Source organism: Cavia porcellus, unplaced genomic scaffold (assembly GCF_034190915.1).
Source record: "Cavia porcellus strain 051 isolate PalLab524CR breed Dunkin Hartley unplaced genomic scaffold, mCavPor4.1 scaffold_13, whole genome shotgun sequence".
NCBI lineage: Eukaryota > Metazoa > Chordata > Mammalia > Rodentia > Caviidae > Cavia > Cavia porcellus.
Genome location: NW_026947496.1, coordinates 38,366,143 through 38,393,074, shown reverse-complemented (window position 1 = coordinate 38,393,074; position 26,932 = coordinate 38,366,143). Strand labels below are relative to the sequence as shown.

Below are 26,932 nucleotides of genomic sequence, written 5' to 3'. Positions count from 1 at the left end.
CCTTTCCCTCCAATGAGAAATGCAACACCCACAGCGTTTGGGTGGTTAAGAATTTAAAGAGATTTCAGCAGCTAACACAATGCCTTATGCACTTATTATAAGAACAATATATTTCTACAATTCAAATAAATGCCTGAATTTACATCATTCATTGGTAAAAAATGTCATCTATCTATCTGAGCAGCAGAAAAATATATAACCATAGCTCTCCAACCACACATATTCCTAATTTTGTCTGAAAATCCACCTTATCAACGTGTTTTACTGGGTGAATCATATAGGTACAGAGAAGGATATTTAATGAATTTTTGTGGTTATTATGTAACATTAATCATGTAATACTGCTGTCACCAAATTATGTCCTTTTTCTCTTGATGCCTCAGTGAGATCAGGACACAGATTGGATGGCAATTTGTATGACAGGTCACCAAGAATTCTAGTTGATAGACTAGAATCTCCACTCAGGTGAGCAGATCAAGCAGGAAATATCACCAGACTGAGTAAAGGCCAGAGATGGAAAAGGAATAAAATTGGTATGGTATCCTAAATTATTCATGTTGTACCCTTTCTTTCATTTGCTTCTCAAATGGAATGCTTCAGGATTCAGTCCTTCCACAAAGCCTGAACTCAGTCTTTATTTACCCAGTGTATATGCACTTCTGTTATTATTACTATTACATCATTATTGAAGAAGTTTAAGCAGCAATTGCCAGGTATTTTTCCTATCAAATGATCACTCTGGCTATTGGTGAAGAATGGGTTGAAGAGGGAGAAGAATAGAGGTAAAAAGAAGACTTAGGTTCTCTCCTAGCAGACTGAAGGAGAAGAAAGTGAGGAATGAGACTTGTACTGGGATAATGACATTGATACAAAGAGAAACAGATTCTGGAGCCACTGCACTATGTGAAGAACTTTAAACAGCTTCTGAAGCCTGTGCTCTGGTATCAGAGGTGTGGATTTAATTTTCTGCAGGAATCCCAGCCAACAGTTTCTTTCCACAGTGAGAGATGAGAACCCATGGTTCAGAGTGGATTGCGGGGAACTTGGGTCAGATGTGGAGGAAGAAGGGGAGAGTGTTGTTTGATAATTAGGTCTCTCTGGAGAGCCTTTGAAATATATCAATTTATTACTTTATGATTCAGTAAGAGTAAAAGTAACCAGGTGCTTTGGGTGGTGATATAAGGTAGGGTCGATTCACTACCTTCTCTTGTCTTTTTTCTTTTCTTCCTTCCTCCATGTTTCGACCTGCCACCTTTCCCTTCTTTAGAATTAAGTAACACCACTCTTTTGGAGGAAGTACAAAAGGCTTTGCTGATGTCATTGTTAATGAGTAGAACTAGGTCCTGATTCTGAAGGCAGTGCTACTTTCCAAACTCAGTTTTCAGAAGAATTTTTTTAAAGTAGACTGGACAAGCAGGGAAATCACAGAATTTTTCTTTAAAAATAACAATTCATATACTGTACCTAGAACACTTTTCTAAATATGTATCTTCATTTTAGCAAGTCTGCTATATTCTAAAAATATTTTAAAAGTTAAATGCAAGTAAGAATCTTATAATAAAGTATTCCCTGTGATACACACATAGACATACATTTTATAATAGGGATAGTGAGATACTACCATCTCACCCATACACATAGTTTCATCCATGTAGTCTGAAGTACACTGACTCAGGAGCTCTGACATTATACAGAAATGTGTATATGTATTGAGATTATAATTTATATTACTTTTAAGAAAGTCTACTGAACAAAGCACATTGCTAAATATTGCTTTTATTTCTGTGTCATATTTTTGTCATGTTATCTTAATATATCAATGGAAAAATTATCGCAAGTCTTAGAGAGCAAGGAATCATTCACAAACTCATTTGTGTAATCCTTTAGGCTATAATGTAGTATTCAGTTTTCTGTAAGCTTAAATTATTTTTTTTTCTGGTAAGGTTAGAAGCTGACATCTTTCAAAGGATTTTGAGCTACAGATACATATTTACAAACATACTAAGGCACCAGTTCTGTTTCATATATTCGATTGCCACAATATAGACATGTATTATTTTCAGGACCATATAGTACAGAATTGCTCCCTATCTTGAAACAGAGGCCTTCTTAATTTGAGTTTACCATGTGATAAAGAAAATGAAGAGATCTTCGAAAGTCACAGTGTCAAAATATGAACACTTCTAAGTAGAAAGGACAAAGGTCACCTCTGACACAGGAAATTAACTTTTCAGAATAGACTCAGTACTCAGTCATTGATATGAATAGATATACATCCATAATTCAAAGCCGAAGTGAGCACAATGCCGGCGATCAGACACTGAAGCTTTCACATACCTATTTCAGGGAGGATCATCAAACCAATCCAGTGTGTCAAGGACTGTGCTGTTCGCTTAACTTCCTTTGTAGAAAGAAACCAAGAGCCATGCCACTGTCACAGCTGAAAATGAGACACATATAGTAGGGGTCAATAAATGTAAAATGAGACGAAGGGGCAAGTAGGACACGAGTACATAAACTGGAAGATGGAATTTTAACTCATTGATAAACTTTTTAAGTCGAGATATATACCAGCATTTCTCAAATATACTTCCTCAAGAAATTCTTTCAGTGCATCCACCATCCTGCTGAGCAAGTGATCAGCTCATCTGGGGAAAAGATGAATGTGTGTAACCTGCCTCTGGGTACAGATGCACATCTTGTGGTCTCAGAGGTATAGACACATGCTGTCATCTCTGAAACTTGCAGTAACTGGAAGTGTTTTATATGCATCCCCCAACATGTATAGATAAGGCATATATATATATATATATATATATATATACATATATATATATATATGTATATATATATTATACATATAAAGAAGCTATATTTGAATGTTGCTTCTTGCCAAATTTATGATGAAATTTAATTGCCTTTGTGACTGCATTAAGAGGTGGGATCTCTAATAGGTGAGTTAATGATGAGGTCATGAGGGTTCTTTCCTATGCTTTCACAGAAGGATGAGTTTGTTCCTCTTTTCCTCTTTTGCCCTTTAGTTTTCCATGTGAGGATACGGCATTACCTCTGTGTCATGACACAAACTAGCAAAAAGGCTCTCACCAGATGCTACAACTTTGACATTGGGCTTTTCAGCCTCTAGAATGTGAACCAATATATTTCTGTTCATTAGAAATTACTGTTTGCATTATTTTTGTTATAATAGTAAAAAACAAAGTTAAAGTTAAAGTGTGAGTTTCTCTCCTAAGTTTTATAACAAGTAACAGAAAAATCGTTCACCTTATTTCATGATAATTTTCTGTTTCATGATAACAAGAATTTGAAATTTATTTATTTCACTGAGTAGTTACCAAACAACACAAAACAAGCATTTCACTAAAAAAAGAAAGGATTTGGTCATGTTCTCAAAAAGCCATTCTAGTCAAGTGGCAGAACCCAAGCAGGACACAGATCCTCTAAGTACAGGTGTGGAATGTGAAGAATTGTGCCTCCAAGATGCAGAGTGTAAGAAGGTGTTGTCTCAGAGCAGAGGCCTCTGTGATGAGTGACAAAGGGAGTGGAGGCAGAAGAGAGGACAGATATATTGAGGCACCATGCTCAAATGCAGGGAGAGAGCTTTGAGGGGAAATGGATTTAGCACAGCTCAGAACCACTGGGGAAAATCAAATACATACAGATTCCATCAAAATTTGGCAGGACATTCTCTTATAGATGCAAATCAGCCTGAGAGTACAAACAAACCACCCTCCTCTGAAGAATTTTGCAAAACTTGAAATTCTGGAATGCTGTCCACACATCATTTTCTGGGTTCACAGACTTACTGTGAGGTAGGAAAAGGTAACCATATTGTATTATGATTTAAAGGTAGTGGGGGACAAAGGACTTGCCTAAGAACACCAGACTAGAGGCCAAAACTGAGAGCCTGTCCTTGTGTCACAGGGAGAGCTGTGAAGCCAGAATTCTTGAAAATGAACAAATGGCACGATGTAGAATGTGATGCTGCCATTCTATTTCAGTACCACAAGCACTGCTGCTGGTCTTACAGGAACATCTGGGCACAAATGAACCTCACAGCCATTCTTGTTTGCATTTTCTCAGATTCAGGCATCTCATAGCCACACGGCCATTAGGTCCACGTTTTTCATCCTGGTGTGTTAAAGTAACAGCCATATGGCAGATGTGTCTGTTGATGATAGACTGTCCAGCCAAAACAAATTCCTAGTTGTTCTGTAGGAATCCAGCTATGATCCCAAACTCCCCTTGAGAACTCCACAGTTATTAAAAAGAAAAAAAAAGTCTCTGATGGCCCCTGTGGCTTCTGCCTTTGAAATCTTTGCTATTTTAGTAGCTTTACTGATGTGGCGTGAGTTCCAGGGAAGTTGATGAAGCTGAGTGAAACTGCTTTGTCTACTCAGATGGCAAGGGCAGCCAGGGCCCGTTGGAAACATGTGAACTAGAGAGAGTGGACATGGCTATGGGGCAAGGGCAGTTTAGAAAAGCAAAAGTAAGAAACTTTGTCCATGACACATAAAAAGAAGGCTTATGTAAGAAAAAAATTCTAAAGGAGCCCATAGGATTCTCTAGAGGATGAGTATAACTTCTAAAGCTAGAAAAATGGCAGAGGATTTTTCCCTTTTTTTCATGTGCTTCGTCTACTTTACTTTAAACTCCTGAAGTACAATTGCTTAGAATATTTCTATCTCGGTTCAATTTCTCATCATGAAAGTGAGACACTAGAGAATCTTTTGGTGCCCTGAAAATTGCTTTGCCCCCATGAAAGAGGATAGAGTTTTATATTTTCAATGATTTTCCAATCGAGAAACTGTATGCTTATTATGGGTTTTCTGATACTTTAAAAAGTATTAGGAATTATTTTGGCTTTAAAGAACAGTGATTGCTTTAAAAGGCAGTTCCTGCTACAAATTCCCCCAAGATAGAAACCAATTTCCAGACAACAAAAAGCAATAACACCTAAAAAACAAACACTGGCATAAGACAGACAAGTCCATGGCAGAGCATCCAGACAGGGAACTTCAAGCAATTACCTTGCTCTACAATTGCTTTGCAAACTATGTTTGTTACCATGGGAAGCAAACTGATTGTTTTTCTTTTGAACATTAAGCTAAGGTGTTACATGAAACCTAATTTTGAAAAGCAGAAAAACAAATCAAAATGTTTCCAGAAACCACATTTGCTGGGGGAATATGCATATAAAACATCTAAGGGAAACTGGACTACATATAAATCACTCTGATATGAGTAATTTATGGAAAAATATTTATTCTGAGTATATTTTCCATCTGATTGTGTGAAGTGTTGCAGTCTAATTCAGTATTTGTGTACCTGGTCCTTCTGGATGAAAATTATGGAGTAATATGAGTCTAAAAAACTACCAAAAGTTTTCCTAGAAAAAGGTTTACCTAGAAAAAGTACCAAAAGAACTTGATTTGAAAATTCATGCAAAAAGTCTGGAATGGGAAGTTTGGTAGGTGAAATTGAATTAGAGGCAGAGACAGTGTAGGAAAGGTAACAATTTCCAGTGTGCCAAGGAAATATCCCAGGTAGTGATGAGCTCATTAAATCAATTCAAAAATCTTTTGAAGTAGATACTGCTGTTGTCAATTTACAAATGAAGCAACCAGTATTTTAAGAGACTAATCCTTAACACAGGAGAAGTAGCTAAGTGTGAGCCAAACCTAAGCCTGTGTGATGCTTAAGAGATTTGCCTAATTAAGTTGCACTATTCTCAATATTAATTATGGAAAAAACCTCTAATAGCCGTCAGATAAATACAAATAAAAGCAAAATGATAAATGTTTAATTGAGTGCAATCAAAATAATAAAGTACTAATAAAGATGAAATATTCAGAGGAATTAATAAACTCACATTTCTAATTTACTTTAGATATATACACCACTGAATCACCAGTCTGATCAATACCTATATTAAGAGTCTTTAAATATATTTATATTTATGGACCTGGCAATCATATTTGCAAATTACTCCAAGGAAATAATTCATAATTAGAGAATGGCATACATGGTGAAATTTTTATTGCAGTGTTATTTATAGCAATGAATAACAGAAATTATTTTATATCTAAAAGGGTATTTAAGAAACTATTGGTATTTTAATTCCATGGTATATTAAGAAATCATCAAAGTAATACAAATTAATATGATAAATGACAATAAAAACATAAATATAAAATTGTTGTCTGGTTAAAAACTGGAATATATATATTTCAGTAAACACTAACAAACAGAGCAGACAAAAATACATTAGTTGTGTTAATTCAAAAATTATGCAAAAAATTATAATATAATTCTCAAAATATATTAAGTATATATAATATATTGTACTCTCCTTAAAATAATGAAGATAAAGATTGCAGAAAATTTAAAAGGGATGGGAAATTGGACTTAATTATTTTCACCCTACCTTTCCCTTTTAAGGCACTAGAATTCTTGCCTTGCTTTGGAGGAAGGCCTCAGGGCTCACAGTCACATGAATATTGCAGTGTCCAAAAGAGCTGAACCCACTCCTGACTGGTACCAAGTGTCCTCTGTTTCCTCAGTTCTGAGGGAGACAACAGCTCAGAATGCTGTCAGTCAGAATAGAAACTGACTATCGATGAAGAAGTTTGCATTCAACTATGCAAGCAAAGATGCCTTTTAGAGAGAAATTAATGTCCTTTTTAGTTTCTTTGTACTGATAAAATGGAAATGTCATTTCTCCTCTCAATCCCATTATCTCTAGAACTATCTGTTCTTTTCTGAATGAGACTTCAAACTGTCTTTCTGATGAGCAAGACAGGACAAAAAATTTTTCTAATTACTTGTACCACTGAAGAATATGAGTGTTTATGATGATACTTGGATCTTTGATGCAATGAATTAGAATTTGGTTCTTCAGAAGTCAACACATTATGGACAAGTTGGGAATTATTTTTAATGTGTATCTAGAACAGAAAGGCATCAAAATGTTCAAGGGTCCCAGTAATACAAAATTCTCTTACAGCAGAACTCTGTTTTTTCTTTAGACAGAATTTCTTTGAATTTTAACTATTATCTTCTGGTAAAATCCCTCACTTTAAAATAAAAGCTGAAGGTAATACAGGAAAGAGTGTATAACTAGACACTAAAGTTCTTAAAACTTCTGAGAATAAAGACACAACATACTTTTCTTTTGTAAGGTGTTCTGTGTTTAATCATTCCACAGGATTCGGATAGAAGGCATCGTGCCTTAGCATCTTATGAGATTTGTGAGTGTGAATCATCCTTGTGTTTGGGAAGTGCATGTTAACAAAAAGATAACCATGCCATAAGTGAAGTGATATGAAGTTTCATCTATCTATCTATCTATCTATCTATCTATCTATCTATCTATCTGCCTCGTCTGCATCATGTAGAATCCAGTGATATTGGTGATGAGGGCTAAAGAACTATGAAAGAAGCCCAGGATAAACAGGAAGGGATAAACGGAGAAGGATGGAAGTGCTTTGTCGAGGGTAAGCTAGGACTTGACATGTCAATACAATTCATAAAATAACAGAAGAAGGAAGTATTTCAAGGATGGATGACAATAAAAATCAAGGGCTAAAGAAGAAAGATGATGTACGTGAACAGGGAAAAATAAAACGGGGATGAGTTATGAGAAATGAACTTGGAATCAGCTTGGAAAATCCTTGAATGCCAGCTTTTGGGAACTCGTCTTCATCCTTAAGGCTATTCTGAATCATTGAACAGGTTTTCGGAGATGGACATGATAGAGATGGATACAGGTAAAAGGCAGCTTGAAGCCACATTCAGACTGGACATAAAGGGAAAGGTTCTCAAGAGGTGGGGCCAAATCAAATTTTAGATGTGTATTTGGCATAAAGTGATGAAAAAGGAGTATTTCTAAGTACCAGATATGCTCAAGTAAACATAAAATAAATAAAAATAGCATGTATAACAGTGAAAGGCATTGCCATCAATCCCCATCAAAACACTCCCGCTTGCTTTGAGATTCTTTTCTTTCCTTTGTGCCACTTTCTGAAGCAGTTCTGGAAGTCTTCTTTCAAAAGTCTCTTTTCATGGCTGCTTCAATCTTCTGAATCTATTAAAAATATGTTGGAGATTTCTAAAGTTTCTAGAACTTTACAGTGTGTCCTCATCTGTCGTTTTCACCAGATCTGGCACCATGTGACTTCTAGCTCTTCGCCAGAGTCAAAGAGATGCGTAACAACAAAATTAGTCTGATCAGACAGGCCCAGGGAATTTGGTCTCAGGGAACAGCAGGAGGTTCTAAAGAAAAATAAGTCCTCAAACTCAGGAAACAGTAAGAGAAAGTGGAAGAATGAAGAATTTTGAGACATTGATGAGAATATAAAGAAATAAGTAGCTATGAACTCATGATAAGAAGTTTCCAAGTAGAAAAGACAGGAAAAATAACTTGGATTTAGGAAATGGTTTCATTGATGACCATTATGATGCATATTTCATATACTTAAAAGGAAGAAGTAAAATGGCAGTGAATAAAATTTGAGAAGATCTGGGGGTATGAGGAAAATTGCAGCTTCCTATTCGGGAAGCCAAATAGGAAGACGAAACAGGAAGGTTTATTAATCAGAAGACCCCGTATTAGGCACACAGTAGGGGAAGCGGGGAGGGAACTGCTGGCAGAGCCACGGTGAAGAGCAGGCTGAGCCACAGTGCTGGGTGAACAAGAATTACAGCGAGCAACCTGGGAAACCCATGCTGACGGTAGGACTTCTTTACAAGGTCTGCGTGCTTCTTCAGTAGTGCTGCACAGCACTGACCCATGGAAAGAGGAAATCTCTGCAGAGAAAGAGGAAGAGCCTGAGAAGGAAGAAGGAGAGATCAAGTCTCAGGAAGGGTGGATCTGAGGGGCCGAGCAGGTGGCTGGTGTAGCAAGAAGATAACTCCTGTATCTCTTCCCACAAGAGATGATAAAGAAGGACAGCGGCCCATTCAAGGTGGTGTGTGTGTGTGTGTGTGTGTGTGTGTGTGTGTGTGTGAATAAATACATTTTTCAAACCAAATAGGCTTATCTTCCAAGAGGCAAAGGTAATTATGACCTTCGACTCACAGAATGAAAAATGAAAACGTAAGAGTAACCCATCATCCATCCATCCACCCATCTACCCATCCATTACATTCATTCATTCTTTCATTATCATCTGTATTAGTTCCAGTTATAAGTAAGGAAGACTTTACACTGGCAACATTTATTTAAGAGCACACAGCAGCAGGCCTTTGGGTACTGTTGAATCGGTGGTAAATCAAATACAGACTAGTCAAGCTCCCAGTTCAAGGCTACTGTGGCCACCGATCCAAGACAATGCTGCCTGATAATTAAGACCACCTGCTTCCCCAGTACATGGATGCAAGTGGGGTATTAAGAAATAAGAAGGAGAAATAATTGAAAATGAACTAATAACAAAAATAAAATCACCAAATAAGCATCTCTGCTTTTAAAAATAACAGTTGTGAAAAAGTTAACTGGAGTCAATAAAACATTAGACTTATATTTTTTGAGTTCCTATTCCAGTAAGGCCGAGGACAATAGTGGGAACCAAATAAAGGTGATTTCTTTGTTCATGGTTTTCCTCAAGAATAGAACAATCAAAATACTACCAGAATGTTACCAATTTGACTAGACAATTATCTCATCCAATCAAGAACACTGAAAATGGTACTGAAAAAAGGCATGTAGTCATCTGTTTTCTGAGTTAATTTTGTTATTTCCCAGGGTTAGAAACTTTCACAAAATATCCTGAAACTATCATAACCAATCATTTTAGACACATTATGTTAGTCACATTTTATACCTACTAAAGTCTCTGAGTGAAAGACTATTCTTTCTTCTTTTGCAAGGGAGGTTTATAATACTTACTTTAAATATAGATGGCTTTTTAATAAGCTGGAAAATAGGAACTGTGTATTTTCAATAATCCCTAAAACAGTAGCTGTTAAACTTCTTGACTTCTTTTCTACAGTATGCATGTGTAATTGTGTCTCTACACTGTGAATGTACACACATGTGTGCATAAAAATCTAAAACCAAAATAGATATTTTTCACTATGCATGGTGTTCCTAGATATACTGTATTCCACTCTGTTCTTTTTAAATTAATAGACTATATTCTTCAGGTAATTTCAGACTTACAAAAAAATTAAACATAAACTACAGGGACCTTCTCTATACTCCAGCCTCTCTGGCCCTCATTCCACACTTAATTATTAGGAGAATCTTATATTAATATGGTATACTTGTTCGACTTAATGAGCTGAAATTGATGTGTCATTAGTAACCGAAGCACACATTTTATCTTAGGCTTGCTCTTTGTTTAGTATGCTCTATGATTTTTGACAAACATACAATATGTATCCCTTACCTCAGCACCACACAAAATAGTTTCACGTTCCTAAAATAACTCACTTTTGACCTATTCATCACTTGCCTCAGGTCTTGGCAAGCTCCTATCTTTATACAATGTATATCACTCAGTACTTAGGTGAAGCAAATGAAGTCATGCTCACGTAAGGCTAAGCAGAGTATCTGACATATAGTAAATCTTGAACAAATATTACTCTGTTATTGCCATGGGTACTGCAGACAAATGATGTTGCTAGTGTGATCTGGATTCATTTTAAATGGAAACATACCCATATGAACACTTTCTCTAATTCAGTGAATTGCCCGTTCGTATTTCAAACCACATAATCAAAATCATGTTCAAGTAGTTTTATCATGAGATTTAGTGCCTAAAATACATTTCTGATAGAGGGGAAAATGTCAGAGCAATTAAAGCTTCTCAGATACCACTGTCTCACAAGCTTGAGGCATAGTTAAACAAACTGCTGGCTTCTATGCTGAACCATGAGGGTCTATAACTAGTGAGCCTATCTTGTTAGCCCAGGTATCTAAGCCCACATATTCCAGGAGAAGATCTAGGAGGGTATATGTAGTTCTACCTTGATATCACTCAGTTACTGGGAGCATTCCAAATCAAGTCCAACAGTACTAAGAGTACTGCCTCTATTTCTCTCAACTGCTCATGTAAAATTGGACAATTTTATACTGGCAGTGTGCTAGAGAGAACATTAAGAAATTTGAGATTTTTCCTAGCTTCTCTTGTTGCACTTTCAAATGAGTGCCTGCAAAATAATTCTATGTAATATAATGTTATTTTGTAGGATTTTATGTGTTTGACATTATATATACATGTAAAAATATAATTGTGAAAATTATATATAATGTGTGCAAATTTACCTGTTGGCTTTATTGTAAAGGGTACTTTTAAAAAAAAATTCTAATACTAAGTTCTATGCACCAGGATGATGTTACATTATATATCTTGTTCTTAATAATACTACAGAAAATATCAGTTGTCTTTTTAAGTGGACTTCATTCTTAAAATCAGACTTTCATAATGCATATCAGTCTCCTAAGTTATTCTTAAATCTAAGATTTGGGAACCATTCATAAAGAAGAAACTAATTCTTTGATGTACATAATTTACCAAAGTATTTTTAAAAACATATCTTTCAGAGAGAATATATTGAAGTAATAAATGCAAACATGATTACTCCATTTAGAAAATATACTTTTAATAAATTCATGTAAGTAGATATTTGTCACTATGGATAATGCAGAAAACAATTAAAAATAAGATAATTTTAAAAATCATCCATAATCCCAACACCAAAATTTTTATGTCAGTTCTCTTTTTTGTATTTTTTTGATCTATAAGGGCATTTTTATGATATATAAGTGCAGTTCTAAGTCAATTGCTTTTTCCATATTACTTATGGAGCTTTTAGAATGAGCTTTTATCTTGTTATTTATTTATCTTGTTATTTAGTAGAGGAGACATTGTAAGACTACACTAATGTCATACCTCAGTGTTATGTACTAGCCATGAAAAGAAAGGGCAGGAGAATACAAAGGTCTGAGAGAAGGTGGGATGATGGCAGGTAATCTTTGACTTAAAGAACTATACCAGGTGAATATGTCAGCCCAGAGATATGTGCTAAGGGCATTCAACTTATGCTTAGATTTGGAGTCTGAAATATAGTCAAGGCTTCAAATTCAAAAAGTTTTTAGAAAGTTAGAAAGATGAGAAAGATTATTTTCCATTCAACAGAGGTTGCAGAAGTGACTAAAATTTCTTTTGTCATCTTGAGCTCTGTTGTTATATCCTATAAATTTTCTGTAAAAACGCAAGAAATAGTTTGACTTTACTTTCTTTGGCCTCTTGGCCTACAAAAATACTAAGGCAGGCTGACATTTTGGCTACAAATTTTGCAGCTGTATAATCACTAGGGTCTGGGAGACCTTACTATACTTGGTTCAGCTCTTGAATTCCTTTTGAGATCAAGACAATAGAACTTATAATTAGCAAAGTACCATAAGTCTCAGAGTATGACACATGAATAGACCTCTTCCTTTTTTTTTTCTTTCCCTGCAAAAGGACATAAAAATAGCACAAGTATCTAGCATGTTTGTACTTCCACTCACACCAACTTTAACAAAAATCGTATATAAAGATGGAACTTGGTAAAAGATGTGCCCAGTATGAGGCGAGTGAGTTTCATTTTCTTCTAATATGGAAGTTTCTTGTTAGCATGAAAAAGTCAGTGTAAACCTGTTAGAAAAACTTTGTTCCAAATTGCTCTTTCCTTTCCATTTCCAGTTAGATTAGTTTCCCTTATTCATGGAGGATATTTTTCAAGACCCCTAGAGGATGCTTGCAAACAAGGATTGTACCAAACCCTAAACATACTGTTTTTCCCTATGTGCCCTGCTGCACTGCATGTAGCAAGAGTCAATCTGTTCTTCCACGCTTTATGTCTTAGTGTTTCATGTGCATGAGTACTCTTGCCCTTTAGGTCCATAATGAGAAGTAGGGATTATTTGACCACAGTCATTGCTACCACACACCAGTCTATCTGATAACAAAGTCAGCTACTAAATATTAATTGGCAGGTAGTATAATATAGTGTGGGTAAAGTGAATTAAGAGATGTCCATGGTGGGGCTGAGGATACCATGAAATTTCACTTGACTACAGGTAATTGGAACCATGGATAAGGGAGGTACCAGTGTGTCAAATCCATCTCATGGTCTTATTACTTTTTCTGGGCTACTAAAATAGCTCCTCTGCTTTAGGTTCCCTGATTGTTCTTGCTTTAAGTCAGCATACACATGGATGCCAAATACATATTCCAAAATAACTTCTCTGGTTATGTCTGTTATCTGTTCAAAAACAGTATTTGATTACTCATCAGAGGAAATCAGAAACGGGGCAGTCAGGGTCTTTTAAAATCTAATCTCTACCTGTCATTCCAACCTTGTGCCATCTACAGTTCCGAAAAGCTTCTTAGTCTTTCCTTCACATTCTGCAAGTTAATTAGATTCTACTTTTTCTCATGGTATTTCTTCCAATAAGACTGTAATTGCCTCTCCACATTGCATCTATTGCCAAGGTCAATTGTGAAACTCTTTTCTTTATCAAAACACAAAGAGAAACAATTATTTCTTCCTGTTTTGCTCTTTAGTAATTTTCTTCTACCCTTATTTGTTTACTGTTATCTTGTTATTTAAATTTACACTTCTAATATTTTGGTAATATGTAGAATGGAAAAAACAATTTACTTAAAGTGCCCTTAGAAGTCTGGAGCATTTTTAAAAAAACAGACTCCCTAGGACTCATGTGCAAAGGTCTCAGTGTCTGAAGAGCCAACCAATTTCTCTTCCTTCCTGTCTGTCTTTGCTTTTCCTATTGACCAAGATTTCTTTCTTGACCATACTTTATTTATTTATTTATTTATTTTATTTAAGAGGAAAAAGAATACTTTAGTCAGGCTCCTTTGAAGTTTATTTCCAAGTGGACCTTGACCTTTGTACTTCCATGTCTGTGTTCACATCCTCCGGTTTTAACAAGAATCCTGCAAAGTCAGTTGATCAATAATCTCTCACCCTGGGTATTGATCAGCCTCTTCATCAGAACAAATTTGTCATTCCCTTGTCCTCTAATGATCCCCCTGACCTGCCTTCAGGAAGATGTGTTTCACTGGTATACCCTTCCCCACCTCTGATGTTTTCTCTGAATAAATTTTCATCCATTGATCCCACTTTGTTCTTTAACTATAAATTTGTACTTGTCTATGTTGTATTCAGAAGTGAGCACAGTTGTACACCAAGGTCCCTTTTCACCTATTGCAATAGGCTGAAATAAAATCTATGTCTGTCATTTTACCATCTAGCTCTGGTTTTTCTTTAACTCATCAAAGAGGTAGGATGGTCCTATGAATCATTTATATCATGATCATTATGAAGGATGCAATTCACAATTATATGCTAGGTTTATCATCTTAAGTGATTTTAAATGAGAATTGTATAATACTGATTTCTAACATGTAGTACTTTACCATAAGCAAAATGCTGTCTTATAAATGGCTGTGTTGATTTTTATAATTCTGATTTTTAAAATTCTATATTAATGTGATCTCAAGATACTAAGGAAAAAGAGAATCAAAGAGGTTAAGTGACTAAAAATCAAGTACAGTTGTTTACAAGATACTTGTGCCTATACAGTATGTACAGGAAAAGGATTAAAAAAATTATCTTTCCAAAGATGACATGAACATTTGAATCAAGACCCATGAGCTTTAAAGCCCTTATCTCTAATCTGGATATTAGGGCTTCTCAAAGTATGTGCCTAAGAGTCACCTAGAAAACTATTTTGACTCAATAAAGCTGGCTTGGGATCTAAGGATCTGCATTTCTCACAAGATTCTGGGTGATGGTGTTGCTGCATCTGGTGTTCGGAATGCAGTTTGAGAATCAAATTCTTTATACCTATCTTGGAGAGTACAGGAGTTAGATGTATAAGTCATGGGCATTCAACTCTAGGGACTAAGGAGGAAGGAGGCAGAATCTGAGATTTTCTCTAAGCAAAGTCTACTATTCAACCTTCTCTCAACTATCCCCGCACCCCACCACCATTTCCTGTGCAAGGCTCCATATTCCTAGGTTCACACCTTCCTTGTTCTCTGTTAAGCATATTTTCATTTTGAAGAGTGTACAACATTAATTTAAGTAATACTTAACGATACCACTGAATACTATAGCCTTATTCTTACTGTCTGCAGAAGATCCTGGCTATACTTACATCATTTACATATCACAGTATCTCACCTTTGTTTTTTGATTTGACATGACTTATAAAATGCTCTGGTTAGTCTACATTTCCATCATTAAGCATGAATTCATATTAAAATTGTTAATAAAGAAACTAACAGAATACATTGGCTATTTTTTTCTAGGATGAGTGTTTCTGATATCCATTGCACAAGTTGCTAACATGGGATTTTTTCATCCATTTATTATCTCATTATTGCCTGGTACCTACTGAGGCAAACACTGGGCTAGGACTGCACTGTGTTTCATATGCTCCATTAGGAAACCAAAGCATGTGATTTATATTTATAATATATTTAAAATACACTATTAGTTATATGTATAATAATACAAAACCAGTATTTTATCTAACTAATCAATTTTAGTTCACTTAGTTTTAACTTTGTGCACTGGTGCAGATGCTGTGATATAATGTGGTAATTAATGTTACTTTCCAGTGTAAAATCTCATTACATTCACTTACCCTCTGTAGACATTTTCCTACAGTGTGTCCATGCACACACAAAATCCCCCCGCCCTTCCTTAGCAAAGTGAAAATGAATCTGCTTTCATTAAATTTATCAGCTTTAAATAAAATGCTGATCCTGGGCTACATCACCAGATTTTAACTAGTTTCATTCTCTTAAATTAAATTTGAATATTTTGTAGGAAAATACTTCGATCTTGGGACCAAAATGCTAAGTGAAATAAATCAGACACAAAATTTATATATGGCATGGTTTCTACAAGATGAGAGCTAAATAAGAGACAGACAGTAGGACACAGGAAGGTAAACGAGATGGTAAAAGGGTCTGGAAGTAGAAAGAAGGAAGGAAGAAAAAAGGTAGGGTAAAAATCAGGATGTGACATGTATTTGTACCAGCTGCCCATGAGAAATGCAATTATTATGCATGATATATTAATAATTTAAAAAATAAACCATCTCCTCATCAAAAATCACTTCTTCTCTGCTAATGCTCTTTAGAAAGTTATGGATGTCTTTTGCTCACACATACAGGGATGATTTCTCTTTATATTTACTTGCTGTATGCTAGAAACTTGATGTGTGGTTTCTCACATTCTCACACCTGTCCTGGGTGTCAAGCTCGTGTTAGCATGCCCATTTTGCAGATGGACACCAGAGACACACAATAACAGCTGCCAACATTACGGGGCACCATGCAGGTGGGGCAGGTTCAAGGCTGTGAACTCACATTGTTTTCAGTCATTACTCACCCTGTCTATGAGAAGGATCATTCTACAGACTTCATGACAGAAGAGCTCAAGCAGGACGGGTGTGGGGACAGACTCAAATTTAAACATCAGTTGCTGATAGAACTGGATTCCAACCCAGGAGCCAAGTTCAGAGCCTGAGTTCTTACGCGTGATGCTTCCCAGCTCACCTGAGCAGGGGACACATTTAGGATTAAGAAGGCAGGCCTGGGACAGAGGTCTGTCTGGAAACGAAGCCCTTTCACTCAGTTACTATGTCATCTACTGATTCCTTCAGAGCAGCCCTTCTGAATCCAAAGGTCAGTTTAACTGTTATGACCTTATTTGAATCAGTGGTGCACCTCTGATTGTCTCATAGTTGGGAAAAGAAAAGTAGCAATATTATGAAAACTTCCTCTTTTCCTGACATCATCTATTCACCCACCTGTATCTGTGCTCATGTGCTCTAGCAGCCTTCCTGTATCTGCCTGTGGCATTTATTCCTGTGTATTTCTCAATTTTGTCCATTATCATCTTATCTTTCTCTTCTGAGCTATTTCTATCATTTTACAAACAGACTTTGACAGCTCATAGCTTAAAAAGCTCTGACTTGATTCCAGATCCTATTTATTCCATCTATACTACAACTACTACCCTCTAATTTTCTATTTCCCTGGAGAATGCTTACTTCTGAAGCTGTCACCTGCACTTATTCCTTACCTCCAGTTCTGTTTGTAACCCCATTTCAAGTCAGGCTCTTAGTTTTCTATTGCTTAAGCCCACCCGAGCTGTTATAACAAAATACGGTAGACTAGGTAGCTTATCAGTAATAGAAATTTATTTCTCATTCTGGAAGATGGGAGCTGAAGATCAAGACTTCTGGCTTATAGACAGTGCCATTAAAACCTTACCTGATGGAAGGAATAAAAAGCTTTCTTGAACCTATTTTATTAGACCTGATTCATGAAGTCTCTGTCCTCCAGTCACTTTCCAAAGATCCCACCTTCAAATATTACCATATGGGAAGTTAGTGTTTTAACATGTTAATTTGAGAGGAACAAAAACATTCAGACCATCACATCTATGACTGTCTTCACTTCTATTCCAAACATTACATTGTTCTTCTAATAAATACAGAAGACACCATGAAGAGTCTGGATCTTAGTGTTCCGTGTGTCACTTTTGAATTTGTCCTCTCCTCATTTTACCTGGTGGCTTTCTTTGGTTAGCCTTTGATATTCTTATGTCTGGAAAAGTGATCTCTCTACCTAGTTCCCACCTTTGATCTCTATCCACATATCTTGGGCTGGTTAACTTTTCTCTTGTTATTTCTGTATCAAATCTTTTAGTGGTATTCTGTAACTTTTAAGATGAAATCCAAGGTCCTACAAGTATCCAAGCTTCTTTTCTTTCTGGTCATATCTTCCTTCCCCATCCTGAAATCCCACTTCCAAATGTGTGTCTCAGTTTTGTATACATGGTGCCAAAATGAAGACACACGGCACAATTCTGAAGCTAACACTAAGGTTCTCCTTTGTATTCATAGTCCCTTATGATGCCTTTTGCTTTCTTTATGTCTTTATACATCCTGCCTATACTCAAGTTTCAGGACACCCATTTCTTTTTTCTTTTTTGGTACAAGGTCACCCATTTCTTATAGAGGGGAAACTCTATATCCTTGAAGTCACATAATAATACAATAATATTCCCTTTTTTATTCTATCTTGTCATACCAGATAGCATGTTCCTTTCATAAACATCTCCCAAAAGCTTATTCGTGCCCAATCAATGCTAAAGACATAAAAAAAATCCAACAGTGTTAAAGATGTAGACCATGACAATTTGATCACATCACTGATATCTGGTATCATATTGAAAAACATATGTGTATGGCTTATCATCAATGCTGTATTTTCAGCTCTTCAAAGATACAGGCTATTTATTAAAGCAGTAGGGCAGACTATCAAAAATTTCCATCTCAGCAACATACAGCAGGAATTGAACAGCTATTTTGTTGAAAAGACATGTCAAATTTGGGTAGGGTTTGCTGTCCCAGAATAATAGCACACTGTGTAAATTGAATTTTCTTTCTTCTGTTATGTACTGGAATATAAATGCCCTACATTTATAGTTTTTTTCATTTTAACCCATTATAAGCTTTCCTATTTTAAACGAATTCTTTTATGTGCTGTGGATTTATTTCTTTTTTCACTTGCCTGTATGTTATGTGTTATATGGTGCAATGGTTATATCTTTAATTTTTAAGTCCACTTCAAAAAACTTTCCCATTATAAACCTTAGAGCTCACTCAGTCTCTTGGAGTGCAATTTAATTTCTCCATGTTATGAGACTAAGTCAAAAACCCTTTTTTAGCTAAAAAGTACTACCTACAAACCCCAAATATACATGTATATTTTAATGAAGTAATCACCTATATTAGTTACCCTGATCTCTCCTAGTGTTTATCCCTATTCATTTCTTATAATTTGCTACAGTCATTCCATATATTTGCTGTATTTTTGGTGGTCATATTCTTACACTATTTTTGTTTTTATTGTGCAATATATTTTGAAAATTTAAGCCAATTTTTTTGCATTGTATTTTGTGTATAGTATAATATAGGTATTTGTTTTTCAAAAAAAAACTTTCTATGATTTTATGTTTTTAGTTTCGTTCCTGGTTTGTATTCCCTTTAAAAAAAAATCACAAATGTTTTCCAACAGGTTTTCAAGGGGCAGATATGGCACTGGGGAAAGAAGATGTTTGGGTTTTCAGGTCAAGTATCAGGATTCATTTTCCAAGGACAGATTCATTACCCCCAGACACAGTCAGAGTAGGAAGAATGTGAGGGTGTGAACATAGGGTTTCCATTTGTAATTTTGCTTCTGTTCTCATAGATGCTGGTATCAAGCCCACTTCTTTCCAATGGTAGCTGATATGCCCTTTTAGTGAGGTGGAAGCTATGTGTTAGTGGAGGACAAAAGACACATACATACTTTCTAGAAATTTAAAAAAAACATTTTATACTAATATGTTAGTCTGGATTCCAAACTTAAAATGTCTTATATCCAGAGGCTTCTTCATTACATTTATCAATGAAAGAAAGTAACAACTTACAGATTCTTTAAATATAGCACCAAGGACAATAAACTTTGAATGGCCATAAGATAGATTTTTACTCTCCCTATTTTCACATTTTCTTGCGTTTACTTGTTTTTACAAAGTATCTCATAGATATTAAGATTTGACAAGACAGCTGACAAAGAATAATAAGTTTATTATTTCTCATACAATACCTGATAATAATAAGCTACATGCGAATTTATGCTTACAATTAAAACTCTTGAAGATAGGTTATTTATAAATTTTGTATAAATTCAATACTCAATACTCCCCAATCCTTTATATTTTTTCTTCCTTTTATGCAAAGAATATGTTGTGACTTTTCTTTATAATACTCTATCTAAATACAGTAAAATTCTATCCATTTTGTCCCTATGTCATAGAAATGTTGTCATTTTTGTTAGATGTAAAAAATGAAGGAGATGAGATACTTGTTTGGATGGACAGAGTTAATAAAAAATCTGGAACATCTAAGCCAGGTGGGGCTGGCAAGGGTCTTCCTCAGTATTGCACAAACATTATATGTAATACAATCCTGTTCACAAGTAGTTACTTTTAAAAAATTTTATTATGTGTATATCCTTTAAAAAGTGGATGTCCTTCCTTTGCTCAGTTTTAAAAATACATTTTTCTCTTCAATAGATAAGTTTCAATTTTTAAAACATGATCCTAATACATAATTGTCATCCTCCAAAGACCCTAAAGTGCCATCAATGTGACTGAAATCAGATGTAAATATTTTATAAACAGCTGTCAAATCTCAATTGGTAGAAAGCACAAAGCTCTCAAATTGCTATAATCTAACCACAAGGCTATATCACTTAATTGACAGATGAGACATTTTTCTAGTTTTCATTATCTGAGCAGCATTCTTAATGCATTAGCATGGTGTGCCACTCTAGATAGTCAGTGTGAGAATTTACTTAAAGATAGAATTAACTCTGAAAGGCTCTGAGGGAGATGCCCAACACAGGAAAAGTTTTCATATTCTTTGCATCTGGACTATCTGGTGTAACATGGCCAGAATCTTGGCATCAGGGGAATAATATCATGTGCATTAAAAGAAGGACAAAAGTTTTGCTCTTAGTAGTTCAATAATTCATTATTTTATTTTTAGAGGGCTTTCATTCAACAAAATATCTGATTGTGAGTGTCTCAAGTTGGCCAAGAAATCTCTGTGACACACACAGAATTGAGCCCTGTCACCCATTGTCAAAAACCAGAAATGCCATTGAACAGAGATCCCAATGTTATCTTTCCCAACAAAATCTTCTTCTTTTTGTTCCACTGTCTTCCTCTCTGTCTTTTTCTTCTTTTCATCTCTATTTTTGCTTTCTTCCCCATCTAAGCACCAGATATGTCAGGAACATCATTAAGTACTGCTTAATTTCTTTTGTAGTATTTAAATGGTGGCATCTTTTGGCTCTACATTCATTTTCATTAAATAAATGTTTAATAAGTCTTTTGCATGGACCAGATGTGGTTTTGTCACTGGTAAAAAACAGAAGAAGAAAAGAAAAAAAGAAAGTCCCACCCTCATGGAACTTAGATCATATCATGGTGAGAAAAACAATACATTTTAAACAAATATGACAGGATTCTTCAATCTTACTAAGCTCCTTACACTGTATACGTACTTCATACACATAATACATATTATAATTTATATATATATATATGTTTATATATGACACAAGATTCATTCATAGAGAGGGGTAAAGGAGGTCTACAGAGAACTGATTGTAAGGATTGAGTGGTAACAAGAGCCAGGGACAGAATGAAGCAAGCCAGATGACTCAGTGCCAAGGGGAAGAACAAAGAGAAATATTTAAGAAGGAAAGCAAAATGAAAGCGGAAACAAAAACAAAAGCTAAAACAAAAACAGAGAGACTTGAGTTTAGCACAGGGTGTGCAGATCTTGAGTTATGTAGTGCATGTAAGTTTATTCTAAGTGTAAAGGAAGGAACTGAAAGTTGTGAGCAGGTTTCAAATAGGAAATTGACATGACCGAGTTTCCAAAAACTGCCTCCAGCTTTGCTCAAAATGTATGTTGGTGTGGCCAGAATGGAAGCCAGATGACCGCCAAGAACTTAATGTCACTCTCCAGGCAAACCAAGACAGTAACTAGGAATAACATCATGACAAAAAGACCAGAGTCAGGATGTACATTGTTTGCAAGAAAGTGAAAAAAAAAAAAAAAAAGAGAAAAAGAACTGATAACTTTTAGGTCCTATGAGCAAACATAAATTTTGACTTTAATAAAATACTAGAACAATTCCTTGCATTTTTCAAAGAAGACCCAAGAAGGTAAGCTTTAATTTTTCACCAACAGCACATGAGAATATTTTACACTATAAATTTACAAATAAAGAGCAAGGGTCTGAAAGGTTGAAATGGCTTTTTCCACCATAAAAGAGTTGAGCTATCACCTGCATTTCCAGTCCCTTATTTTCCAGCCCAGGGATTTTTCCATTATCTAGCTCCTCCTCCCAGACTCAGGTCAGTGCCTTACTCAGTGACTAGCATGACTTTCTTTCCATTAAAAGTTCATCTTTTATCTCCAGTATTTTTTTTAAAACCAAATAGATATGTATGAATCTAGAGCTTTTTAGAAGGAAAACAATTAATATTAGTATTATAGGCTAAAATTTGAGTTTTGAGGGCTATACTCAAACCATTATGTACTTCAAAACTGTTATTTCAAAAGAGCAAAATACAAAAGATGCTAAGCATTAAAATTCCCTTTCTTTGTATTCATTGATAATTTCAATTTATCCTGATTATCCCGTGCCTATGTGGCCAGAATGGAAGCCAGATGACCACCAAGAACTTAATGTCACTCTCCAGGCAAAGCAAGAAAGTAACTAGGAATAACATCATGACAAAAAGACAGAGTCAGGATGTACATTGTTTGCAAGAAAGTGGAAAAAAAAGGAAAAGAACTGATAACTTTTAGGTGCCATCCCACCCCACCCCATACAGGAGTAGCCTCGTTTCATTTAATTTTATAAATGGGTAATATAATGAAGAGCTCATGTCATTAAAGTGTTCAAAGGGTTCCTGAACTGATAATGCCCACTGACTAGCAAAAATGTAATAAGCAATAGCACAAGCCCCTAGCATTGAGGAAACATCTCACAACACCTGTCAAGTTCAAGTTTAAATCTCATTGATGCCACACTATGTTTGGACAAAGTTTGTAACATATCAAAGCCCATTAAAATGAAGATAAAGGTATAGAACCTCATGGTGAAAATGAATGTGCAGTCATGTTGAACATCATATCCAGATATGAATACTATTGAGGCAGCTCAGTCCCTGCTTGGTGCTGAGTATCAGAAGACCAGGTGGCTTGTCTTAGTTGGGGCTGTATGGTCTCATGCAACAAGAAGTATAATGGGGAGCTTTCCAGAGCCCAACCTTATTTTCTCTTTCCATGCCGGTATCCTTACTTGTGCTTTTGTCCTTGGGATTGCAAGATGAAAGCTGTGCTTTCCAAGTAAGAACAAAGCAAAATATTCCTAAATAATTCTGCTCTTAAAAGTTATTATTATTGTTATTTTTAACTCAGGATAGGACACTGCCTCCATCATTCAGAGCACCTTAGCTGGAACTGAGTCATATGGCCCTAGGACACATCACTCAGAGTTGATTGGCAAGAATTTGGTCACATGGCCAAATGCACATCACTTAGAGATCACTGGCTGAGCTGGATCACATGGGCGTGGCAAAGGAGTCTGGGAAGATGGGAAGTTTTAAACTAGGCATGTTGCTGTCATTCACAGCATGTAGATAAAGAAAGAGAAATTGGATTTGGAGGTAGGACATTAAAAGCACTTGGTGAATACAGAAAGTATTATTAATAAATAACATTTAAAAAGGATTGAGTTTTTTCAGAATGTCACTGTTTCTTTATGTTTATAGTCAGACAAGGAATAGCAATCCTGATGGAGGCAGTATAATGTAAGGATTAATTCTGAAGCTAGTAGGATTAAGATAAATACTAATGTCCCTATACACACTAGATATTAAAATGTTTTATATTATTTTTTAAAGATCTCATATTGTTAGTTAAGCTACAAAAGCATATGAAATAAAGTTAACTTATTTCAAATTTTAATAAGCATACCATCACTATAATTTTGAATTTGATGACAAATTAACACAGTATCTTCATTAATATAAAAGCAATGCACACAGTAGGAATTATAAACTGTGCTGAAAAATACCAATAAAATATCAATAAACTTTATCTATTAATAACTCACTCTCTTAGATCAAGCTATAAATCTCTTTTTTCAAGCAAGGAAAAAAAATCTTACCTTACTGTACCTTAGCTGAAGTTCTGAATGTCATTTATTTGGCCACTAAGCAGAACACAGATGCTAGAAGAAAAAAACAAAGTGGAGTGAAACAGATAGTCCGAACCCTGGGACAGAACGGTGAATAAATTGCACATGATAATTTGAGGCAATATAAGAAAATTACAGAGTTTTTAAGGTGGAGGTGACTTCATAGATTATGGTCCTTATTCTTCACATGTAACCAACAAGAATATGGAGGTTCAGAGAAGTTACAGTGCCTGTAACTGACAATAGAAATATATCTTTTCTTCATTTCATAGCTTCACATCTCATACCCACCAAGCTCAAGTTTCAAGAAAGGGACTCAAAATGAGGAGAGGAGGAGAAAATAAAGGATTTACTCATCCCTCTTAATTTTACATAAGTGGTAGATGCCTTTCTTTTGTCAGCAGTAGTATTTACTTGTCTCCTTTCAAAGGGAAGTCATATACTTAATACTTTAGAAATCCCAGTGTATCACCTTCTTCCAGAAACCACTCAAAATATATGCATGCATTGATTTCACGATCATTCCACTCGCATACAGAGATCAAGAAATTTTAAGGACAATCTTCCATCTCTATTTCAGACATGGCAATCATCTTTTTGAAGTGCATGGAGCCTGACCTCTAGGCAAGAAACTTGGACAAACACTCTTTAGAAGGCTGATCAAGAGACGGCAAAGGAGCAAGTTCCATGAAGTGGCCAACAGAGTGCTGCTTCCAAAAGAGGGCTGTAACACAGGGTGAGTGCTATGGGAGTGCTCGAGGATGAGGCCCCCTAATAAGGCAGTGCTGCTGGTGGTTTTTGTTTGTAAGAGAACCCTGAGGTTTCCAAAACAAGGGGAGCTTCCACAGGTGTGTTGTATAACAACGTAAGTTCAAAGATGGACAGCAAAGGTTAGGAGGGCTTTATATTAGATAGCACAATTAATAACTAAAAACAGGTTTGTGTTTTTCATGTCTTTTTCTCAAAGGCTTAATCTGCACAGAACTGGTGGGGAAAAAAATGGAAGAAAATTATAGGTTCTTCACCATTTGACAAGCACTGTCTTGGAGATCATCAATCATCCTCCAGACATGCCCTCCTCCTTTTCTTGTTTTGTCTCCCCTCCGCTAGTGCTCACAGTGTGGTAACTATCAAGGGATGTCTGCCACTTTCAGCAAGGAAAGACATCTGATTCTAGTAAGGCCTCTTAGACCTTTCCTCTCCCAGCCTGAGAAGCGGGTCTTACAGAAGGAACAGCTGGAGCTGACCATTGGTGTGTTCCTTATCATTTACACTCAGAGAGATTGAGGCTGAAGAGCTAAATTATCACAGGTCAGAACTTTAATCTATTTGCAGCTGTCTCTCTTCACTAACTGCTTTGTGTCTTGTAGATATGAACATATCCTCAGGAAATAATAATAACCTTCTTGGCATTTTCTGAACAAAATAAATCACACACATTAACACTTACATTCCCACTAAAGAAGTAATTCAAAACCCTTCCGTGGGAAAAGGAAACCACTTATTCCCCTCATTGCTACCTAACAAGCAGAACTTCCCTGCCATTTAGAACATGTTGATGAGTGCAGAGTTCATCTTTCTCAGCTGATATCCTTATAGAATTTAATGAATCAAAAGGCAAGTACTCAGGTAATTCGATTTAAACACATCAGTCCTCTCAAAGCACCACCACTGTCTTGTACATAGTAGATACTCAATCAGTGCTTGTGACATGGATTTTACTATTAAAATTTATAAACATCTAAGGCATGTTCACCTAATTTATAATTAATAATTATAATCCCAACATGCTCCCGTATTGGATTCAGATGACTTTAGATAAATAAATACATATTTCTCAATAATGAAAAATTAAGCAGCACAATTAATGGTGAAATAGAAATAAACACCACAGTAATCAATCAAAGTGTCTGCCAATACAAGTATTTTGTACACTAAATGAGTTGATGAGCAACAAAGAGATCGAGTATCTCCAAATTTCTTGACTATAAGATTCAACGAAGCATTGATTTTGACAACCAGGGAAAGAACTGGCATGCATTCTAGCTTCAAATTCTCACTGTTGCAAATTAATTGCACTCGACATTCATTTAAGAGTGAACTTCAAATCTCCATGTGAAGAGGACAGGATCCTCTAAATCTCAGTAAACAAGGTTCAAAAGGTTACATATTCAGAATGTGATTGGTCACGTCAGAGATAGTTGTCATAATTATGCAGTTGGCAAACAAAGAGGATAACAAAGCAAGAGACAGAATAATAATGATGGAAACTAGACAAAAGGCTTCTTTGAATAGGCCAACAAGATACTACTTTGATTTAGAACTGTAAAACATAGGATATTTTGTTAATCTTTAAAGTACTACTTGCTTTCAGTCAAGCAATGAACTTTTTAAGTACTGAGTCTGAGGACTGAGAGAGATAACAGCTGTGGACTCTTAGCATGACAATCTGAACATTCCCTTTCCTTGAAATCCCCTCACCAAAATACCGTATTTGTGTGCTTCTAATTGTTTGAGCATGTATATTTCTCTCATCTCTCTAAAGATGAAAAAACATCTGAGTCAATGTTTTGCAATTTGAGTGGATGATAAATATGTCTGCAGTCTTCTGATATAGATGGCTTCGAACCTACCCACAGTCTTGAAATAAGTAAGCTTAATTAACTAATTTTACTTCTTGCATTCAGCCAAAATTAGATCCCAGACTGTTAGCAGTAATATGGGTTATTCTTCTTTTTAAGTTTCTAAGCATACTTTTAGTTTGTCAACTCACCTTATTTAAAGACCAAAATAACAAATGTTTTGCAAAATTAATGCTGAAAGCCTGTTTTATAGGAGGAAGATAGTCCCAAAAATGTGTAGATTTGGCCCAACATGCTTTGCATTAAGTTCTTATTCCTAAATAGCACTCATTAATATCTGTCCTCACACAGATGTCATGCTATGCTCTAACTTGCTCCTATCAGAATCCCTCTTCTCACATTTAGCCATTCCTCCTAGAGTGGGGGAGACAGAACTAAATAGAACATGGAATGGCTTCTTAAATGAAA

General features: G+C 35.6%; 1 protein-coding gene across 2 annotated transcripts in view; it reads right to left on the bottom strand.

Annotated features, from left to right (window-relative positions):
* Chrm3 (cholinergic receptor muscarinic 3) overlaps nucleotides 1–26,932 on the bottom strand; it is a 448,118-nt gene that overhangs the window by 213,408 nt on the left and 207,778 nt on the right. For both annotated transcript variants that reach the window (XM_063259678.1, XM_063259679.1), the window contains 2 exons: nucleotides 23,853–23,915; nucleotides 2,338–2,440 (listed from right to left, as the gene is read on the bottom strand). The gene's annotated coding sequence lies outside the window, so the exon portion shown is untranslated. The remainder of the gene's footprint in view (nucleotides 1–2,337; nucleotides 2,441–23,852; nucleotides 23,916–26,932) is intronic.